The sequence below is a fragment of the Eulemur rufifrons genome, chromosome 4 (genome assembly GCF_041146395.1).
Source record: "Eulemur rufifrons isolate Redbay chromosome 4, OSU_ERuf_1, whole genome shotgun sequence".
In the NCBI taxonomy this organism is placed as follows: Eukaryota; Metazoa; Chordata; class Mammalia; order Primates; family Lemuridae; genus Eulemur; species Eulemur rufifrons.
The window spans coordinates 530,880-553,315 of NC_090986.1; the positions used below are offsets into that span (position 1 = coordinate 530,880).

Consider the following 22,436-nt stretch of genomic DNA (forward strand, 5'->3'; position numbering starts at 1 on the left):
TTTCCCTCCTGGGCCTTTAGTGAGTTTGGGGATGACTCTATAGGTGAGGTTGACAATTTCCTGGGAGAACATCCTTGGAGAGGTCCAGGAGAGAAGGTGACAACAGAGAAGTCAGTCCTCATCTTGACTGGTTTTCTCTCTGCCCCCTCACCTGTGGGAGATGACATCCAGAGAGGGCCCCAGTCTGGGGACAACTGTGGGCACTGAGAGGCCCCTCACACTGGACAGGAGGGCAGGTGACTTTCTCAGATCCTCACATGCAGCCTCAGGAACAGAACCTGGCAGAGTAGGACTGTCTTGGGGACCAGGAGAGGCAGTGCAGTGCCAAGTCCAAGTTCAGCAATGGCCAGGAATGTGCTAGGGGAGGAGAAAGAGACTGTGGTCTCAGGAGACCCCTATGGTAGCCCAGCAGTGCTGAAGCTCAGCGGAGGGTCCCTATCTTGAAGGCCGGCGGAGACCATGGAGGCTGAGGAGGAGAAGCCCCTGTTTGGGAAATCACCTTGGGAGCAAGTATGATCACAAGCTACCAAGCCGTCAATGTGAATCTGAGCTCAGCCTCTCTGGGGACCAGTCAGAGCTCCCCACTCTCTAGAATTTCTCCCAGCCAGGATCCGGCAGAGCTATGCCTGAAAGCAAAGGTTGTGAGTAAGTTTGAGTTCAAAATGGAGGTAGAGTCAGAGAACCGGCTTCAAGGTCCTGCCACTGGTGTCCTCCTCCAAGACTGTGCCGCTGGCCTGCACTTTCCAGGCCGTCACACCGACATGCTCCCCGCACAGACATGTTGCCTTCTCAGGCCCTCTGTCCTATTCCGTGAGTGCATCCAGTAGGGAAATGTCATCTTCCCAGGGGCTACGTGACCCCGCATGGAAGGGAGGGAGCAGCCAGGGGCAGAGGGAACAGTCAGGGGCAGCAGGAACTCAGCAGCCCAAAATCCAAGGTGCCCTGGAAGAGTCAGAGCGAGAAGTTTGGCCCTACTGAGAAGACAGAGCGCTGGGGGAGGCCCAAACTAGCAGAGCAGGAACAAAGGTCTGCAGGACCAAGGACCTCCCAAGACAGTACGATGAGCCACGCTGCCCGGGTCAGGGAATACTATCATTTTCTGGCAAAAACTTCCAGAAGAAAGCCGCTTCAGTGAAGGGAACACTTTCTGCAGCGCCTGCAGCCCAATAAAAAAGGCAAAAGGCAGGAAGATCCCTGCAGAAGGGCAAGCCTGGGTCGGCCCCAGCCCAGAGCCCAGGGCCAGCCCCAAGAAGAGTGTCTGTGCACAGCAGGGGGCTCAAGTCCAGGCACGTGTTACATTGGACTTGATCCTAGTGGAGAAATCAGGGTCTGGCAAGGCCTTAGTCCCCTGGAGTTCAGTTGTCACAAGGAGCAACTCCAGGCCCAGTGTATGGGTGTTCCTGCTACCCCGGGGATCCCTGCCACCCAGAGCAAAAGGTGGTGATGCAAGATGTGACCTGCAGTCCCTACACCACCACCATGGGCCACAGCCGTCCTAGGAAGAACAGGCAGGTCCAAAGCAGGGACAGCAGTTGGGGCTCCCCACTCAGGGAGCCTGTTTCCCCAGCCAGGTCCTGCCAGCATGAACAAAGGTGGCAAGAGCCTCGGGCCACCTTCACTATCACGTAACACGGTTGTCTGGTCAACCAGACCATGCTGCTTGTGCCTTTCCTGGTGGGATGTTTTCTCCAAGGGAAGGGACGTTGTGTTCATTCAGAGAAAAGCTGTTTTGTCTCATGGTATCGAGTCCCCTATATGCTCATGGCTTCCTCCTACCAAGACATGTATTGCTTCCTAATATTCCTAATAAATGTGGTTTTTCTCATTAGTGCTGGTGGCTTTTGTCTATGGGGTGCGGGGGTACAGGTAAGGGGCCAGTGTTGCTCTCCCTGAGTGTGGCTCCTAGAAGGGACAGGCATGGAGGAGCCTGACAGGGGCTTGCAGACCCACCCTCACCCCAGGGTCCCTCCCTGCACCTTGTTTTCATGACCCGGTCATTACAGAGAGTCTTCGGGACTGTCAGACCCGATGGAGACCCCACCCTGGGGTCCGGCTCCCCTCTCTTTCCCGGGCTTTCCCTCTGCCGTGAATTTGTGCAGTGTAGGGGGTGGGTTTACAGAGGCTTCTTAGGGCAGAAATTGCCCTGGGGCTCCAGGAATGTGGGAGCCAAACAGCCTCACAGGCTCAAGTGGGCCCGGAAGTTCTGGGGGTGGGGCGCTGGCCCTCGGTTCAGAGACAGGAGAGATCTGCCCCCCGGGATCACGTGGTGGGGAAGAGACGACCCTGCCCACTGAAGGCTGGGACAGAGCCGGGCCCTGCTGACCCCTCTGGGCTCAGCCTCCCTCCCCTATCCATGCCCACCTGCCTTCCCCTCTGCCGTGACCTCGTGCACAGGACCCTGGTATAAACACTCACATGGGATTGTCTCCTGGAGTTGCCACAGTTAATGCACAAGATCCACTAGAAGCAGAAATGTGACACTGATAGTGTAGACAGAGTCTTACTTGAAGCACAGCCTACTGAAAAGAAGGCAAAACCTCACATGTCTGTGCAGCTGTCGCTGATAAGAACGAACGTCCTCCAGAGTCAAGGCACTGAGAGCGGGAGCTGCTCTTCCAGGGTTATATTCCGCCTCTTGGCCCCGAGAGAGCTCAATGTGAAAAATGTGAAAAATCGTGGATTTTTAAATAATTTGTGTTTTTGTTTTGTTTTGGTTTACCGCACAAAATAATAGTCACGTGTGACATAAACTAGCGCTGGAAACTCTATCATGACAATCTGAAACTAAAGTCTGGTCACTGCCCCCACCGAGGGAGGAAGGCACAGGAATAGTGTAAGTTCTGATACGACACACAGGAGGACTCTCCCTCTCCATTTCTTGTTTCCAAAAGCAGCAAGAAGGCCAGTCTGTGGCTTCCTTCCTGTAATGTCACAGGGTCCTCAGCGGCCGGCAATGCCCAGGGAGGAGGCCGCAGGTGCACACAGTCTGATAAAGACTCCCTGAAGGCCTCAGTGTGGCAAATCCTCTGCATCCTTCCCCATCAAGACTTTCATCAAATCAATTAAAAAATTTTCATTTGATTCTAAAAAGCCTTTGAAGTCTATAAATATTAGTTTCAAAATTCTAGTTGGTAAAATGCAAGTACATCAAGTTTCCAAGGTGCAGGGACGTCCCAGGGAAATGTGAGGGCAGGAGCGCCCCTAAAGCACGTTCCCGCACCGCTGCCCCGTCCTTGGGACGGGACTGAGTTTCTAACCACTTAGAGGGGAAGTGACATTCACAAGTGCCCCATCGCTCTGCTCCTGCCGTCTCTGGCAGCTCCTGTCGACGGAGGAACTTAGTGATCCTGGAAGGAAATGACACGAAGCCCCGGGCAGAACAAGGCACAGATGTGCCTTGTTTTCAGTATCGCACATTTCCCACACGGGGGACCTGAGGGGCATGGCTGCTGCCCACGGAGCCCAATCACGTTTTTAGCCACGGTCTTTCCCTCCTTCTCAGGAAGCACCGTCACTGGCCCTCACAGTCAGCTGGAGCGACCATCCCCAGAGCCCTCACCTTTGTCAGCTCAGGAATTCCCCACCCCAAGCATAGCTGTCCCTTCCAGAATGAGGAGGGGTCTGCAGATGGCAGAGCTGGGGCACAAACCCAGCCGGGCTCCAGCACCCAGGACCAAGGTGATGTGGCAGACCCCGACCATCTGCCCCATGTCCTCCCTGAGAGCCCAGGACTTGATGTAGACACCGTGCGAGTCCTGGCCGGTGGGAGGAGGTAGGCAGGGTGGGTGGCACAGACCCACAGAGTGGCCCACCGTGCACTGACCGTGACCACCCAGCCCAGGACCACCCATGGGTCCCAGCTGTGCAGGGCTCCTTAGCCTCTTCTGAGCCATAGGGCGGCCTCCAGGAGGACGAGTGCAGCCCCCAGCCTGGGCCCCTCCTGCAGGCACGACAGTCCAGTGGCCGGGCCCTGACACTCTTAAATGATCAGCGGAAGAAAGTGGGGCATAAAATTAGCGGGTTAGGGATGGGAGGTGTGGGCTTCCCATTCTGTGTCGTCCAGCAATAACCAGCTCTGGCAGCCCTGATGCCCTCGTTGGAGTCCATCCTCTCTACTAAGAAGGAAATAATATTTTAAGGTTTGCTAAAGGTGCTAAAAAGTATGCAGGGTACTCATTTTCAATTTCTCTAAACAGAGGTGCTCCTAGAATGTCAGGAAGGTTATCAGATGGGAAAAGACAGGAGAAAAGGAGTGCGGAGTACTGTATTCAGCTGCGTGCATTTTAAAATGTCATCAAAATGTGTGACTAACTTACACCCCCTGCCTTTGGGGCCGTGTCTGCTAACAGCGTCCACAGGCAGAGCAAGGATGGCTCTTTCCTGATGCTTTTTCAGTGACCAGATGCACTTCAAGGATACAAAGAGTGAGCTTCCTCCAAGGGTCAAGAAAACTGCTGGGGGAAGACCTGTGATGTGGTTCTGACCTCATCACTTCTCTCATGCACAGTGCTCTTGACCTTAAGGAAGTTCATTACCTCCTCTGGGCCTGTACTTGGCAGAAGGCACAAGGTAATCATTAAGGTTCTCCCACCGCTAATATTCTCTGATTCTGCTAGTACGGATGGACAGAAAGACTGTCTCTTTGTCCCGAGTTACCACATCTTCCACCATCACTACTCCTGCCTGCTAGCCCTGAACACCACAGCAAAACAGAGCTTACCGTTTACCTCCAAAGGCCCCCCTGCCTCTGGCATTTTTCCATCTGGTTAGTCATCTCAAGCCTGAGGAATGGTTCTGTCTTGGCATCATCAGGGGGGTAGAATGGAGCAACTGGGTTCAGTATCATAGAGAATGACCAAGGACACTGATTCTCAGCTCTCTGTTCACCCTCCAGGACCACAGGGTTTCTTTAACAACGTGGGAGATTCCTTCTCCTTTGGGATTTGTCTTCTTTTTTTTAAATTCCAAACTGGAAATCTCTTCACTACTTAAAAATTCCACAATACATGTAATATATCATGTTATGAAAGTCCAAACACTACAGAACATCATCATCACCCTTCTACACCATCCCCACAATAATACCACAATTTAAAAATAATTATTGTTAATTGTTTGGTGTTCAGCTTTCCAGACATGTGAACACAAACACACACACTCATACATTCAGAAGCCATACGGTTTTGTAATTTACTTTTTTCTTGTCCACATTACATAGTATAACTCTTACATGTCAGCCAACAAGTATGACTTATCCTTTTCAAAGTTTGCACAATATTCCATTCTATGTATAAATTATAATATATTTAACCAAATCCCTATGGATATAATTTATTTCCTATTTTTACAACTTCTAATAATACTGAGATTAATATTTATATATCTTTCCATACATCTGAAATTAATCCCACTGGCTAAATTCATGGAAGTAATTTGTGTGCGTGTGTGTATATGTAGGTATGTGCATGTGCACTAAAGGAATTACAGATGCAAAGTTAAAATTTAGTAAGTATTCTGCCTTTCTGTTTGCTAAAAAATGTGCATCATTTTACATCCTGATTGGCAGTGTATGAGAATGACTGCTATTTCATATCTTTGAATTCACTGGGTGTTATAAATATATCTTTGTATCTTTGAAAATGAGATAAAATATTGAATTATCTTTTCATTTTAATTTCTTTATTTATGGTTGACTAGGTTTTTACATACAGTCGTGTGTCACTTACTGATGGGGATACATTCTGAAAAATGTTTTGTTAGGTGACTGTTATTTGTATTTCTTTTTTTTAATGTTTGTACAATATTTTCAAAAATGTATTATGCTGAGAAAAGAAAATCTCAATAAGTTCTTCCCAAGTAGAAAGGGAATGGGCCATATCATCTGAACTCAATGTCATAAAACTAAAAATTAAATACAAAACATTAAACAAATGATTAAAATTGTCCTGGCAGTTAAACACCATATATCTGGAATACTACTGCACCACAGAAAAGGATGAATTAAGGCCTTCTGCGAGAATTTGGATGAAACTCAAGACCATGATCCTAAGTGAAATATCTAAAGAATGGAAAAACAAACACCACATGTACTCACTGTTTTTTTTTTTGTTGAGACAGAGTCTCACTTTGTTGCCCAGGCTAGAGTGAGTGCCGTGGCGTCAGCTTAGCTCACAGCAACCTCAGACTCCTCGGCTTAAGCGATCCTACTGCCTCAGCCTCCCGAGTAGCTGGGACTACAGGCATGCGCCACTATGCCCGGCTAATTTTTTCTATATAGATTTTTAGTTGTCCATATAATGTCTTTCCATTTTTAGTAGAGACGGGGTCTCGCTCAGGCTGGTCTCGAACTCCTGACCTTGAGCAATCCACCCGCCTCGGCCTCCCAGAGTGCTAGGATTACAGGCGTGAGCCACCGCGCCCGGCCTGTACTCACTGTTAAACTGGAACTAACTGATGAGCATATATGTGCACAGAGGGAAGTTAAACTCAGTGCTAATTGTATTTCTTCTTTGCAAATTGCCAGTTTGTATTTTTCTGTCTCTTTGGTGGTAGTTTGTCTTTTATTAATGATTGGTAGAAACACTTCATGTTTTAAAATGGTAAAATTGTTTGGCATATATGTTGCAAACATATTTCCCAATTTCCCGTTCATCTTTGACTTTGTTTGGAATGTTTACTGCCCAAATTAAGTTTTACATTTTTATGAACTTTATTTTCTTTGTTTTATCTCATGCTTAGAAAAAATAACCTTTCCATCTTAATGCATATGTCTGATGTTTTTCTTGTACTATTACATTTCTTAAGTCAAATATTTAATTTATCGAGAGCTTATATTTGTATATGTTCTAACTTTCCCCAGCTGATAATAATTGTCCCAACACAATAAAATGTAATCTTGATTACATATATAGTGTATTGATATTGTATATAATAGCATAACATAAGCTCAGTGAAAGAAAAGAATATCTGAACTGAGACAAGAGCTGCCACCCAAGAAGAAAGTTTCCAGTTCAAGTGTCGCCAAGATAATTACCTGCTAAAACGTAGGAAAAAACACTCAATAAATAACCAAATCTAGACTCTTCAGAGCTTAACATTCATAATGCCCAGGATACAATCCAAAATTACCCAGCAGATGAAGAACCAAAATAATGCAACACATTCTCTAGAAAAAGAAAATCTATCGAGCCCAACTCTGAAATGAACTTGATGCTGAAACTGATAGACAAACATTTAAAATGGCCATTATAACTATTCTAAATTCAGTAAAAAAGGAAATAAGGCAACATGTTTTCAATGAATGAAAATCTCAGCAGAGAAATAGACACAATAAAATGGAAATTCTAAAAATGAAAAATATAATATGCAAAATAAAAAATTCACTGCGTGTATTTGGCAGGCAAATGGATACCCCAGAGTAAAGTAAACTTGAAGGTCAAGAAAAATGATCTAATGTGAAAAACAGAGAGAAATAAACTCAGAAACTGTTAGATGATATTTTAAAAGCTCAGTATATGGGGAACTGGAATGCCAGAAGAGGAGAGAGAAAAATGGGACAGAAAAAATATTTGAAGAAATAATGACCAATTTTTTTTCAAATTTTGTAAAAGATATTTGCAGTATGAAAAGCTAAACAAACACCAAACACAATAAACACGAAGAAGTCCACACCAAGTCATATTACTGAAATCCAAAGATAAAAAGAAAATATTGAAAGCAGTGAGAAACACAGACAAATCACCTGCCAGGGAGCAATTATCTGCCTAACAGCTCGCTGACTTCTCTGGAGAAATTATGGGACCTAGAGGAGAGGGCCAGAACATATTTTGTATGGTTAAAAAAAACCCTGCCAAACAGAATTCTACTTCCAGTGGAAACATCCTTCAAGATTGGAGACATAATAGAAGCATTTCCAGATAAAGGAAAACTAACAGAATTTGTCATATGTCGCTAGCAAGGATGCATTGCCAAAGTTCTTGTCACTAGCAAATATTCTTATGTCACTACAAGAAATTCTGAAGGAATTCTTCATCTGAATAATCCCAGATGGAAACTTTGATCCCCTTACAGTTCTACGAAGAAGACAAAAAACCTGGTAAAAATGTGCAAAAGATTTTAAAAGACACTTTACAAAAGAAGATGTAGAAATTGCAAGTACATGAAAGATGCTCAAGCTCACTAGTCATCAGAGAGATGCAAATTAAAGCCATAGGCCGGCTGACACTGAGTTTCTCAGAGATCACCAGTGCACTTGTTTCCGTATCAAAGCGAGCGGCCTCTGGACCTTCCCAGGGAATGAATCGAGCAGTGGTTCCTCCGATCCCATGTAAGGTTTCTACTCCCCCGAGCCCCTGACCTCTTCCTCAATATCCTTTGAAGTCAATGCTGGCATCGCCAACATCACCTTGCCCGAGCTTCAAGGAGACATGTCAGCAGTTTATGAGGACCAGCTCCAGAAGGCCTTGCCAGGATGTTAAATCCTGAGTCCTGAAAAAGTGCTCCCATGTCAGTTAACTCTGCGCATCTACCCATCCTTACATTCTACCCCACTCCCCTGGTCCTCAGCATCTGCTCCCACGTTTGCTCCTCCATGAGCTAGAGGGACTTCTAGTTCCTGCAAGAATGTGTTAGCCAATGAATTAGTTCCCCGCTGTTGCTGTAACAAATGACAGTGACAAGCCTGATGGCTTAAAACAACACAAATTTATTCTTTCATGGCTTGGCAGGGGTGCAAAAGTCTGCAATGAGTCCTATGGAGCTAATTTCAAAGTGTCAGCAGGGGTGGTTCTCTCTGGAAGCTCCAAAGGAGAATGCATTCCTTGTCTCCTCCAGCTTCTAGTAGCTGTTGGCATTCTGTGGCTGTGGCTACCACACTCCAATCTCCACTTCCATCATCACATCGCCTTCTCTTCTGTTGTCCAATATCCCTTGGCTGCTCTCTTATAAGGACAGTTATGACTATATGTAGGCCCTCCCAGCTGATCCAGGATAATATTCCCAGCTTAACATCTTGTTAGAATCAGTTTCCCTCGGCCCCAGGAACAGAGAGGCAGAGTCACCAAGGCTGCAAAAGGCAAAGGAGTTTATTGGCTAGCTCGAGCTAGGGTCCAAGTCCCAGAGCACCAACACAGTGGCCTCTCCACGAACCAGGACCCCGCCCTGCGGTAAGAGTCAAGCTTTTATACTTTTCAGTAGGTTACATACGCTGGGCACATCATCCCCCCATCCCTTAGTTCATTTGTTCCTTCAAGAGTTGGCTGATCGTGTTGGTTCCTGATTGGTCGGTTCCAAGTCTTGGGACCTTTTAGTTGTTATCAGCGTCATTTCGGAGAGGGGGAGGACCCGCGTAGGGGAAACCGAAACTTAGGCCTATTCCAGGAGGTTCAGCCTGTCATGGAGTCACTCCTGCTCTCCTTCCTGTTTTACAATCTCTAACTTTAAAGTCCCCTTGACCATAGAAAGTGGATTTCAGGAGTTAGACTGGATATCCTTGGGGGCCATTACTCCACCTCCCACTGCCAGGTAGAGGAATTCTTTGCAGTGAGTAAATTATTTCCTCTTGACTGATAGATGGATTTCCTCTCTCAGACGATGCTGAGGCCTGTTCTCAATTATTTTGGAGGTTCTGAGGGATGTGGAAGATGTTCTCGAGAAGGACAAGAATCACCTTGTTAGACTTCTGCTTTATATGAGATGTTCTTGTGGCCTTTGGGCAAAAGGAGATTTCTCTCCTCTAGCAAGGGGCAGGGATGCTTCTCTCCTGGCAAGTGGAGTCAGGGGAGTCTGGGGATTCAAAGTTCTCACGCTCATCCACTCAGACATCCCCATGCCAGGACTCAGGGTCTCACTCCTTTCCTACCAGGACTCAGAGTTTAACAGAGGAGAGCTGCCCAAAGTACATGCCCAGCCCTCATGGTAGTTTCTCCACCCTTACAATTAAGCCCGAGGCCTAATTTTTAACACTGTGCATCTACAGCTACAGAAGGTTAATATCTCATTAAATGTCACCATGGGAGATTTCCAGATTTCACAATACACCCTAAGCTGCTGGCTCTTGGATAACATGGAGCTATTATCCTTTCTTCCAGGCTTTCAAGGAACTTGACAAAAGCCATCCCTATTCTTAAAACTCCACAATACTTACAATTACTATAGTTCTAGAGCTACCACATAACCCAGTGTTTCGCTTTCCACCTTTACCTCATCCCAATCTATCCCAAGCAAGTCTGGGCAATGATGATACCATCACGTGCTAGGGGTTATCACCAACCCCACTTACCCCAAGAGGATGAGTGGTCCAGTCCCAGTATTTTTTCTGGAGGATATACTTCCCAGAGCCACCCCCAGAATCAACTGTCTTAGCTGGGTTCCCATGAAAGCAGAGTCTAAGACAAGAAGTGAGTGTGGTTTCACTGGGAAATCTCATGGAACAACAGTGAGGTTATTTACTTGGGAGGTGATCCCAGGGAGCAGGACTGATTTAAGAAGAGAGTGAGACAGAGAAGGAAGAATTGTCCCCTACTGAGGGGTGCATTACCAAAGTCCCTGCTGTGGACAGCAGAGACTTGACTGTGCAGGAGCATACAGAATGCCCCAGAATTGTGTGGAGATGAGGTAGGGGCTCTACCCCCCGTCTCCATTCCCCATTGTCAAGCTGCCCTCTGCACTTCTGAGCCCCACACGTGCTCAGACAGAGGGAGCTACCCCAGCGTTAACGCCATCAGGGATCCCAGGGAAGGGGCTACACTGTCAGCTTGCAGTGAGCAGAAGCCTGCAGGGAACTCACTGTCCACCCAGCCATGGCTGAAATCCAAAGACAGGCTAAGCAGATGTGAGTCAGAACGTCTGACATGTCTGCTACAATTTACTTCCTAGAATTGTTGTGAGGAACTATAGGGCCTTCAGGCTTGTAAAGTTCTCAGTGCATCACCATGTACATACCACACACTCATACATGTTAGCAATTCATATGTAGATGAACTGTTGCACCTCTGCTAGCAGCTTAAAGAATCTTACTTCATTTAATGTTCACAGCAATGCTCTGTGGTGGAGGATATCCTCATTTCTTAGATGAGGAAACTGAGGCCCAAAAGTGTTCAGCAGCTTTACAAAGTCAAACCACTAATGACCAGAAGAGCAGGTCTGGTCTGTCTGTGATGATTTTCCTACTGCACTGACTTCCCTGGTGGGAGGAGAGTACTCTGCCTTGGGGGAGGGGGCGACCCCCCCTGCCTTGGGGGAGGAGGTGACCCCCCCCGCCTTGGGGGAGCGGGTGACCCCCCACCCACCTTGGGGTATCGGGCGACCTCCCCTGCCTTGGGGGAGGGGGCGACCCCCCCTGCCTTGGTGGAGCAATTATTAGTGGGAATAGGAGTTGGAGGAACACAGCCCTCAACCTTCCCACACCCTCTGCTCATTAATCTGTGACCTCCACCAGGGCTCTCACTTTCTAAGGGCCTGACTTAGGAAATCATGTTGGCAGGCAGCTTCCCAGGAGTCCTTCCAGCGTGACATAGTTCTTCTACCACGACTTCCAGAATCATTACAGGATCCCGAAGACACAGTCCCAATGGCCCCACTAACAAGCCCCCAGAGAGAAAGCACCCCATTCTTGAGGGCTCATCAGCATGCTGGCTTTGAAGAAGCCTTCTCCCTCTCTTCTGGGGCCTCGTCCGCATCCCAGGTCCAAGGCAAGTTCAGAAATTGGCTTGTCTCTGCTCAAGACCCCTGGATTGACATCTGGGAAAGAAAATTGCTGCTTTAGGAAACCCACATCTCATCCCCACCTGCATCTCTCCCCTCCCTGGGACTTTGAGGATAAGTGCAAGTCCTGGAGACCTCAGTCACCCACCAGGAAGTGGAGCTGCCTCACCTGCCCTGACCAGCTGCCCAGAAAGCCGGCACCAGAGGTGAAGCCTTCTGTGAGGTCTAAATACCAGAAAACCTGAGACGTGGCCGCCATCTGCGTGAAGGGCTTGAGAGGCTTCACTTTCCGTGTCTCTCTCCCCACACTACTCCGCTCTCCTGGGAGGGCTGATTTCTGAGCCCCCAGAGGATAACACTGCAGAAAGAATAGCCCCATGACAGAGAGGGTATCAGCTTGTTCCCCTCTCATTTCTAACATACAGCTACCTGCTTGCTTTCTGGGCGGGGAACTGGGTCCGCACAGGGCCTCACCTTCTTTCCTGAAGAAACCCCTCTGGCTTCCATGCCCCTTCCAGGGTGAGTATTCCCGGGAGTCCTTCCTCTGCTCTCACAGAGAAGGGGCTTCTGTTCCCAACGGCTTAATGAGCCTGACGTTATACACAGCGCCTCGGATGCCCCTGAAAGGGAAAAACCATTTAGGGGAAGAGCTGGGACTATAATCAAGAGGATCTGGTTCCTTTTGTGGTCCCCACTGCCCATGTCCCCCTCTCGGGCGAAGCCTGCTCTCTGTCACCGAGTGTGAGGGGACTTGCGGAGTCCAGCTCACTGCTCACACCCGCTGCATCAGGCAGCCTAGGACCTTCTCTCCAGCAAAGCCCTTGCTGAGCATTTTCATCGCTGGGAACCTGAGGGGATGGGTTGGAGTTCCAGCACAGGGAGCTGTCACAGCTCAGCAAGGACAGCCTGGAGAGCAGTGATGCAGGAGGGCCTCATGGCGACCCTGCCAGCCACTCTGGATGGGATGTCTCAGGTGACCTGAGGTCATCCCAGAATCCCAGATTTTAAGTGAGCTGCACCTCGAGCCTTCTGAGGGTTGGCAGCAGCTGTTTCGTGACTCTTCTGTGCTAGGCCGTAATGTGCTTGTCTGTAAGCGTCTTGTTATTTAGGGAGATTTAAGTGAAAAACATGTCAGCATATGGATTGTTCCATGACCCTACTTGTCTCGAAGCACAAAGGGGTTCCTGCCACAACCCTGCACTGAACCCCACAGCTCCTCTAACTCACACCAATCCATGAAATCTAGGTCAGATCCCAGTGTGCCTATAAAGTCTTCCGTGACAACTTTAGCTCATACTGATGCTCCCTTTCTCTGAAATCACATAAATATTAGAACCATCCATTTATTTATTTAAGAAATACCAGGTAACTAAGATGTGTGTAGTATTACGATGAGCATTGCTATCGAAAAAATGAATCAAACATATACTCTGTCCTCAAGTCCCTTATAAAGAAGTAGGAGAGACAAGCTCTATAGAGAAATGACTGAGCTAGAAGGTAAACAGTCGTAAGTTCTAAAAAATCGTTTGTAGTGGTAGACAGGAGAGAGAGTGTGAGAGAAAGAGAGAGATGGGAAATTTTCAAGGAAGAATAAATTCAGCAACTAACATTTGAATCAAGTCTTGAAATACTCGGTCATGTGGAGTTGGAGGAAAGCATTGCAGGAAGCAAACACAGCATAAGCAAAGGGGTGGAAAATCCTAGAGTAACAGTCTGATGCTTGAGTTAAAATGTGGGGAAATGGGCGTAGTGAACCGGTTTTAATATAACATATGTAAAGAGCTGTTATCCAACCATTGACTTGTTGATCTGCAAATCATTTATTAGTTACCAAGGTTATCAATGATAATCAGGCCTGAGGATGATTTCTGCCCTACCCCAAATCAAGTAAACTTGGAAACTTAAGGACATCTTAGAGACCTCCGCATCCCTGCAGTATCCCCTCTGCCTCATCTGGGAGGTTGGTCATTGAAACAGCCTCACATTGGAGATGTCCTCTTGCTGTAATAGAGGGCCCAGTGAGATGCATGTTGTCCGCTTGAAACTGTGGGTCGGTCTGTGGTCACTGCCTTGACTGCAAGCCTAGGTGGAGGGGTAGGGGTCTTTGTGGAAGGGGCTACACAACCTGGAAGGGCCCTTTCACATCCGGTAAAGAGAAGAACAGGGAAGAGGGGAGCAAGAAGCCATTATCACACTCCCAAGGTTGCAAATCTGTCAGAGGTTCTCTGTCCTGGCTGGACATTAGAACCACCTGGGAGGGTTGAAGGAGGTACCCATGCCCAGGTGTCACCAATTAAATCAGAATTCTTGGTGAAAGACCTGAGAATCGGTATTTTCTTAAAGCCTCCCAGGTGATTGCAATGACCAAGGGAGCTGAGCATCTGGTCTAACAGCGGGTCAGAAATTGTGGCTGGAAATACTGACCACCAAATCTCTGCAAGATACCTTAAATTTCTGTAACTTTTATGGGTGGTCTTTCAAACTGTCTCTTCTCCCTTCAGGATTACCGGTAAAAGGAAAATGAAAAAGGGCTACGTCTTAATTTGGGGGAGTGGCGAGAAAGAGCTGGTGGTTGGAAGTAGCTGTTCAGTGAAATTCTGAGGCAGCAGTGATCAGGCGGGTTCTTTAAAGAGCCCTGGTGCCTGAGTGTCACCTTCAGAGATTCTGACTTAGTTGGCTCGGGGGTGAAGTCCAAGCATTGTGGTTGTCTAAAGGTCCCACATAATTCTAATGCGCAGCCGATGCTGAGACTCACTGCACTGTCCTCGATTCTCGGCTGTGTGAGTGCATTTGCCTTGGCTTCTCTATAGTCGGAGCGGACAGTGCAGTCTTCTTGCTCTTGCAGTCTCACCTAAACCCTGCACAGTCCGCTGCTGGGGGGCTTCTCATTCAGTACTGCCTCCTCTGCTTCTCGGATCCAAACTGAGACCAGACAAGATTATGCCACCAGTGTGTGCACTCAATTCCCATTTTTACCAACAAGGGATTTAAAAAACTTTTTTGGTGACCATATCCCCAGACAGTCATATCAGTTCTACTGCTACAGCACCTCTGATTTCTGGGATCTCCTTAACCACTCCTGTCCCTGAATTTCACAGCCCCCTCTCAGGTGATCATCACCCTTCCCCTTCTGTTAGAGTTAACAGACTCCAAATGCTTCCCATCCCGATTCCCAGCAATTCTGTGCAAGGAAATGACAATGCTCTTAGTGAATCTCCAGACATGCTTATTCCATGGGCAATAGAGACATTGGTATTTTGTGATCCAGAGCTTGACATAAAATCTGAAAGGTTTAATTCAGTCTGGGTTTCCAAGTATACGCCTTCTTCCTTTGAGGACGGATCCTTAGGGCCATTGGTCCATCTACCACGCCTGAGTCAAGGACAAGCAGAAATCCAGTCAGCGACTGTGCAATGCGGAGTCCCAACTCCACCTGTCAGCAGCCAACCCACAGGCTGTGCTTGCAAGTTTGACCTTAGAGAGGAGTAGCAGACAACATACATGAAATAAATAATTTTAAATTAAACAAAGTCCAGCATAAGGGCTTAAGTAACAATAACACTAGTGATTTACTGAATGAGGGGGTTTACATGTATACTTCAGAGTAGGGTCCCTCACCTTGGAGAAATGTACTCAGCTGGTCTGACACCCACAATCATGGGTATTTTCTCTCTGATTCTTGCCATATCTTCACTTGATTTGCACTTATTTCTAGAACCCTTTAAACCCGGGTTATGTTTTAAATGCTTTCCAGTTTCTCTGGATTTCTATTTTGAAATTTGCTTATTAGCTTCGGCTCATCCCTCAGAAAACAATGAGGAAATTCCACCTAAATCTTACTATATTCAAAGAGGAAGCCTTCTTTTATCATTTTTTAAACAAATTTTATTGTGTGTATTTCAGGTAAACAACATGATGTTACGAGATGCACACATACAGTAAAATGGTTGCTATGGTGAAACAAATCAACACACCCATCATCTCACACAGTTACCCCGTGGCAAGAGCAGCTGTAATCTATTCATTTAGCAAAACCCTAAATACACATTATTAACTCTGGTCCTCATGTTGTACATTACATCTTTTACCTTAATTCATTTTCCCAAGTATTGTGACCCACTCAGCTAGCAGAGGATGGGAAGGTCAAGGTCGTGGTGGCACTGGGCATCTCAGCTAAGAGCAGGGCTAAGGCACTGAGTTGGTGGAGGTCAGTGCATGAAGGATGGCCAGGGTCCTGGGAAAATATTCACCTAGACACTGGGAACTCACCATGGGGCTTTGAACATAAATGGTTGAAAATGTTTATGTTGAGTAAGTGAATGAGTGGACTGATAGCTCCCCTGCTGGGACATTTCCTTACAGGAACTCATGGAGCCAGAACCCGGGACCCACGGAACCGCTGTTGCTGAGTTCGCTCTACTGGGCCTAGTGGAAACAGAAGAGATGCAGTCTGTGGTCTTTATGCTCTTCCTCTTTGCCTACCGGGTCACAGTCGGGGGCAACCTCAGCATCCTGGCGGCCATCCTGGTGGAGCCCGAACTCCACTCCCCCGTGTACTTCTTCCTGGGGAACCTATCAATCCTGGATGTTGGATGTATCACTGTCACTGTTCCTGCAATGTTGAGTCATCTCTTGTCCCACAAGCGTACAATTCCCACAGAGCCTGCCTTACACAACTATTCTTCTTCCACCTTCTGGCTGCGATGGACTGCTTCCTGTTGACCGCCATGGCCTATGACCGGTTCCTGGCCATCTGCCGGCCCCTCACCTATAGCACCCGCATGAGCCAGACGTCTAGAGGATGTTGGTGGCTGCGTCCTGGACTTGTGCCTTCACCAGTGCATTGACCCACACTGTTGCCTTAACTACTCTCAACTTCTGTGGCCCTAAAGAGGTCAGTCACTTCTATTGTGACCTCCCACAGCTCTTCCAGCTCTCCTGCTCCAGCACCCAACTCAGTGAGCTGCTGCTCTTTGCTCTGGGTCTTTTGATAGCAGGTGCACCTGTGGTTCTCATCATCACCTCCTACATCCACCTGGCAGCTGCGGTTCTACAAATCCACTCAGCGGAGGGCAGAAAGGCGGCCTTCTCCACGTGTGGCTCCCACCTCACTGTGGTGGTCCTCTTCTATGGGACAGGGGTCTTCAACTACATGTGTCTGGGTTCTGAGGAAGCTTCGGACAAGGATAAAGGGGTTGGCGTTTTCAACAGTTATCAACCCCGTGCTGAACCCACTTATCTACAGCCTCAGAAACACTGATGTGCAGGGTGCTCTGTGGCGGATACTTGTGGGGAGGCAGTCACTGACCCGAGAGGTGAAAAGGTCCCTCCTTTCCTGCCTCTTCTGGACTGAGGGAAATTTCCCAAGAAGGCAGCAACCAGTAAAAATTAGTCAATAACCATTTTTTCTTATCTCCTGATGCCTGAAGATCAGTGTTCTGTATTTGTCATATACAAATGCAGGAGACCCTGCATAATTCATTCCTTTATTCACTCAACAAATATTTATTGAATTGCTTCATGATCCAGGCTTTTAGAGCATTAATGAATGAAACAGAGAAAAATCTCTGCATTCATGCATCTCACATGCTATAAAAGTAGACAAAAAAAGCGTCACATGTAGTGTGTCACACGGTGATCTGTGCTATGGAGAAAAACAAAGAGGGTGGATATGAAGTTGGGCACTGCCAAGCAAGCCTCCAGGGCAAGTGGCTGCCTTGTTTTCAGTTGTGCCCATTTTCTGGGCAGAGTTGAAACCTTGCAGCCCTGTATGCCTGGGAAGCAACGTTTCCTGGGGAAGGGCCATTGGGTTAGTCACAGCTGAAGTAACTAAGAATGTCACTGCAAAGTTTCCTTCTGGTGGGGATGTGAGATTTCCTCCAGATCAGAGTATGGAAAGTTTTTTAAAACCGTGAGCCCAATGCCAACAAACATTATTTCATTCAGCTGTTTGCCTTTCACCTTCAAGAAAATCAGTTTCTTCTCTCCACTACCACATGGATCCCACTGGATATTTAGTGGACAGATGCATCTAGAGAGGAGAAAAGCCCATTAAATGAAACTGCATTAATGCACACATGATGTATCCTAAAGTCAAGAAAGGGATGTTCCTGCCATGTCTTTTTCTCTTATTTAATGTCACCTTCTTCACACACATGGCAAAGCCTTTGAAAGAGTAAGCATTTATACTCCATTTAGGTCCTTAGAATTTTCACTGTAGAGTACCCAACACAGCCTTTTCCTCCTAAGTCTTTCTTTTCTTTCCCAAAGCTCCTTGCTTGCAAAATACATATCTATAAATGTAGTTCGTGGAAGAAAATCTGTCTTTCTTTTTTTTCTCTCTTTCTCTCCCTCTCTCCCTTTCTCTCTCTTGCATGGACTGAGCTGATTATTTAAATTAAGGAACACAAAGGTGTCGTATGCATACATTAAAACTTGTCTTTAAAGATGTGTTGTGATCTCTACTTGAATTACTATTCTCTTCCACTTCCCAAATGTGTTTCCCAAGTACACACCACACCCTTTTTCCCTTTGGAGATGCCACTTTCTGACTCTGTGTTATTAGTACATCAGGGCAGCTCCGAACCAAAGTATTTCCTCCCCCTGGTGTTCATCCAGCCCTCAGCCCGTTCATTTCTGATTCTGTCCAGCCTCCCTGGGAAGGCTGCTCACCCTGTCCTGGCAATTCTACTGTGCCTCTGCTGTATCGTTCCTAACACTGTCCCCATGGCTGCACCTGGAGCTTGGCTTCTCTGTCATTTCCTCTTGGGGTCAAGGGACTGGAAAGACGAGCTGAGATGAGGAAGTGAAGCTATGAGTGGGAGGCAGGACAGGACTGGAGTGGAGCAAGGAGGATGAAATGTGAGGACACAGGGACAGGATGGTTGGCAAAAGGGGTAGGAAGGAAGGGTGGAAGTGAGGGAAAGGGCACGATAGAAAATGAGAGATGGGAAAGAATGGGAGAGGTAGGGGCATCCAACAAGATGCTTCAGGAATGTCAATGAGATGAAGAAATTGACACACAATACATGAAGAATGAGAAGGGGTGGGGGGATGAGAATAAAATTCATACTGTGGAATCACCTCCCATCAGTGTGTGGCCATACAATAACCAGCTTCTGTACCTGTGATGTTATCGCTTGGCCTCACGCTTCCTACCAGGAAAAAAAAATTGAACTTAGGTTTTCCTGAAGGTGTAATGATATAAAGTAGCCTGGGTACTCCTGCTTCCTCTGGCTAGGAGATGATTATAGAAGGACAGAAGTAGGACTGACAGATGAGAGAGAGGGAGGAAGATGTGCCATCAAAGTCCTCAGCCTCCCTGCCTTTGGGGCCATGCCTGCCAATTTTGCGTAGAGAACAGAGATGAAATATGATACTCATGGGTCTCCAGACGCTTCAGGATTAAAGAGAATGTGTTTCCCTCAAAGGAAAAATTCTTGTGAACAAAAATCAGGAATATGGGTTATAATTGCAGCATCTCCACTCATCACCACTCTGTGATCTTAGAAATTTCCTTACCAGGCTTGGTAAATTTCCAAGCCTATGGTTGGGCTTGGGTCCACCTGTACCATAAGGGACTGGGACAAGATTGTCTCTCCACAGTTGATCACATCTAATGATCAGTCATAATAGCGTGAATGAACTTTTCCCCAGGTCTGAACACATCAGAAAACACTGAGACCTTTTGAGACCACTACGACTCCCCCCTCCCCGTCTACCCCATGGGCACTTAGCACGGCCGCCACTAACCTTATTTATGAACCCCAAAGGTCCCCAGGCCTTGGCATCGCTTCCTCCTGAGCATTCATCCCTTTCCTGTGTTCTGCCTGTTCCGCAGACCCAAGGGGTTTCCTTAACAAGTGGGGAAGTTGCATTTCCTTGGGGAGTTTTCTCTTTGTGCTCCCAAATGTAAATATGTTTACTTTAAGATTATTCAGAAATGCTACATCTGACAGTGGAAACATTCAGAAAATATTATTTTGTCAAGTATAAACTAAAAATCCAAGTGTTCCTTCACCGCACCAAAAATCCCATTATTCAGAGTTCACACCTCTTAAGAATTTTGTGTTTATTCCTCCAGAGATTTTATGCATATGTGATGTGCTCATTTCACATCAGCAGAACTATACTGTTCTGTGATCGGCTTTTTATCCTACACTTATGCAATGCAGTATCTTACACTGCAAAGACTAAATTCCTGCTTTATCTGTTTTAATGGTAGTACAGTATAACATTAAACATATAAACCATAATTTATTTAATTAAATCTCTATTGATATAATCAGGTTGTTTCCAATTGTTTTGCAGTAACAAATAATGTTGTGATGAATGTCCTTACAGAGCTGTTGTTCCAGATTTATGCAATTATTTTCTAGGATTAATACCTATGAACGTTATCAGATTTAAAAAGTACAAATATTAAATTTGAGACATACATGCACACACATACACATCGCTCTTAATTTCCTAAACTTTTGCACTAATTTATAGTTCACTAAATAATAATATCTATTTACTTACATCCATGCCATTAAGGGGGGTTATTAATAAATATCTTTAATTTTTACAATCTGAAGATTAGGAAATTGTAGTATCTGTATTGAAATTTTTCCAGCTTTACTGAGGTATAATTGACAAAAATTGTATTTATTCATGGTGTTTTGATAAATGTATATATCATGAAACAATTAGCACAATCAAGCTAATTAACATATCTATCATCTCACATAGTTATCATTTCTTTTTTGTGGTGAGAATATTTAAGATCCACTCTCTTAGCAGTTTTCAAGTACATAGTACATTGATATTAACTGTAGTCACCATGCTGTACAACAGAACTCCAGAACTTATCCCACTTGTCTAATGGAAACACTGTGCTCTTTGACCAGCATCCAAGATACTATTCTGATCTTTGTTCCTCTATAGGTAAAGTGGGGTCCCCCTCTTCTGGCTTCTTCCAAGATTTTCTCTTTGTCTTTCATTTTCTGAAGTTTAAATATAATATTTCTACCTGTAGATTAGTTGGTATCATCCTGTTTGGTGTTCTCTGAGTTTCCTGGATCTGTGGTTATCTGTTATTAATTTTGGAAAATTCTTAGTCATTATTACTTCAAATATTTCTTCTGTCCCTTTTTCTCTTCTCTCCTTCTGATATTACCATTATGTATACGCTATACCTTTTGTAATTGTCCTACAATTTTTGAATATTCTCTTCCACTTTTTCATGCCTTTTTTTTTTTTTTGAGACAGAGTCTCACTTTGTTGCCCGGGCTAGAGTGAGTGCCGTGGCGTCAGCCTAGCTCACAGCAACCTCAAACTCCTGGGCTCAAGCGATCCTCCTGTCTCAGCCTCCCGAGTAGCTGGGACTAAAGGCACGTGCCACCATGCCCGGCTAATTTCTTCTATATATATTTTAGTTGTCCATATAATTTCTTTCTATTTTTAGTAGAGACGGGGTCTCGCTTTTGCTCAGGCTGGTCTCGAACTCCTGACCTTGAGCGATCCACCTGCCTCGGCCTCCCAGAGTGCTAGGATTACAGGCGTGAGCCACCGCGCCCGGCCTTCATGCCTTTTTTAAATTTGCTTTTCAGTTTGGGAAGTTTCTATTTACATATCGTCAAGCTGACAGAGTTTTTTTCCTCATTCTTGTCCAGTCCACTGATGAGCCGATCGTCTTAGTCCATCTGGGCTGCTACAGCAGAACACCACACACTGGGTGGCTTATGAACAAGAGAAGTTTATTTCTCACAATTCCGGGAACTGGCGAGTCTAAGATCAAAGTGCTGGTAGATCTGGCGTCTGACGAGAGCCCACTTCCTGCTTCCTAGATGGCTGTCTTCTCGCTGCATCCTCATACGTTACAAGGAGTTCTCTGGGGCCGCTCTCATAAAGGCACTAATCCTATCCAGAGGGCTCCGTCCTCATGACCTAATCATCCCCCAAAGGCTCCACCTCCAAATACCGTGACACTGGAGCTTGGGTTTCAACATCGGAACTGGGGGGAGGGGAGACAAACATTAGTCTATATACCCATCAAAGCTGTTCTTCATTCTGTTATGGTGTTTTTGATTTCTAGCATTTCCTTTGGTTCTTAAAGTTTACATCTTTCTGCTTACGTGTCCACTTTTCCATTGTAGCCCTTAGCATAATAATCATGGTTATCTTAAATTCCCAGTCTTAATTCCAAATCTCTCTTACGTCTGAGTCTAGTTCTGGTGCTTGCTCTATCTCTTCGGACTGTGTGTTTTGCCTGTTGGTATGCCTTGTATTAATAATTTTTTGTTGAATGCTGGACATGATGTTTTGGGTAAAAGGAATTGCAGTAAGTAGGCCTCTGGTGTGAAATTTTGTGTTTATCTGCCCAGGGGTTAGACTGTGTTTACTGTTTGCTGTAGCTGTGGGTATCAGACACTAAGATTTCCCCTGCTGTCCTAGATTTTGACCCGTGCTGTCTTTGGGTTTCCCTAGCCATTGCTCCTTTAACAGGCTCTGAGCCCTGCCGTTCTTTCCATCGTAACCGCATTGTTATACAGGAGTCCCACTGACGTGGTGGTAAGATGTGGGGGCAGGGAAAGCATTCTATAATGCTGTGACTAGACCCCAGTCTCACTCAGGACTCACGGCGAGTCTGTGTCCCTGGGCCGTGACCTTCACAGTGCTACCCTGCTCCCTCCCCGCTGCTTAGGTGGGACAGGAAGGCTAGAGTCCCTATTTCCTTTCCCATATTGAAG

At 46.3% G+C, this 22,436-nt stretch overlaps 1 pseudogene; it reads left to right on the forward strand.

The window, feature by feature from the left end:
• The first annotated feature begins 15,675 nt into the window (after window positions 1–15,675).
• On the forward strand, window positions 15,676–17,244 carry LOC138382492 (olfactory receptor 3A2-like; annotated as a pseudogene).
• The last annotated feature ends 5,192 nt before the right edge of the window (window positions 17,245–22,436 follow it).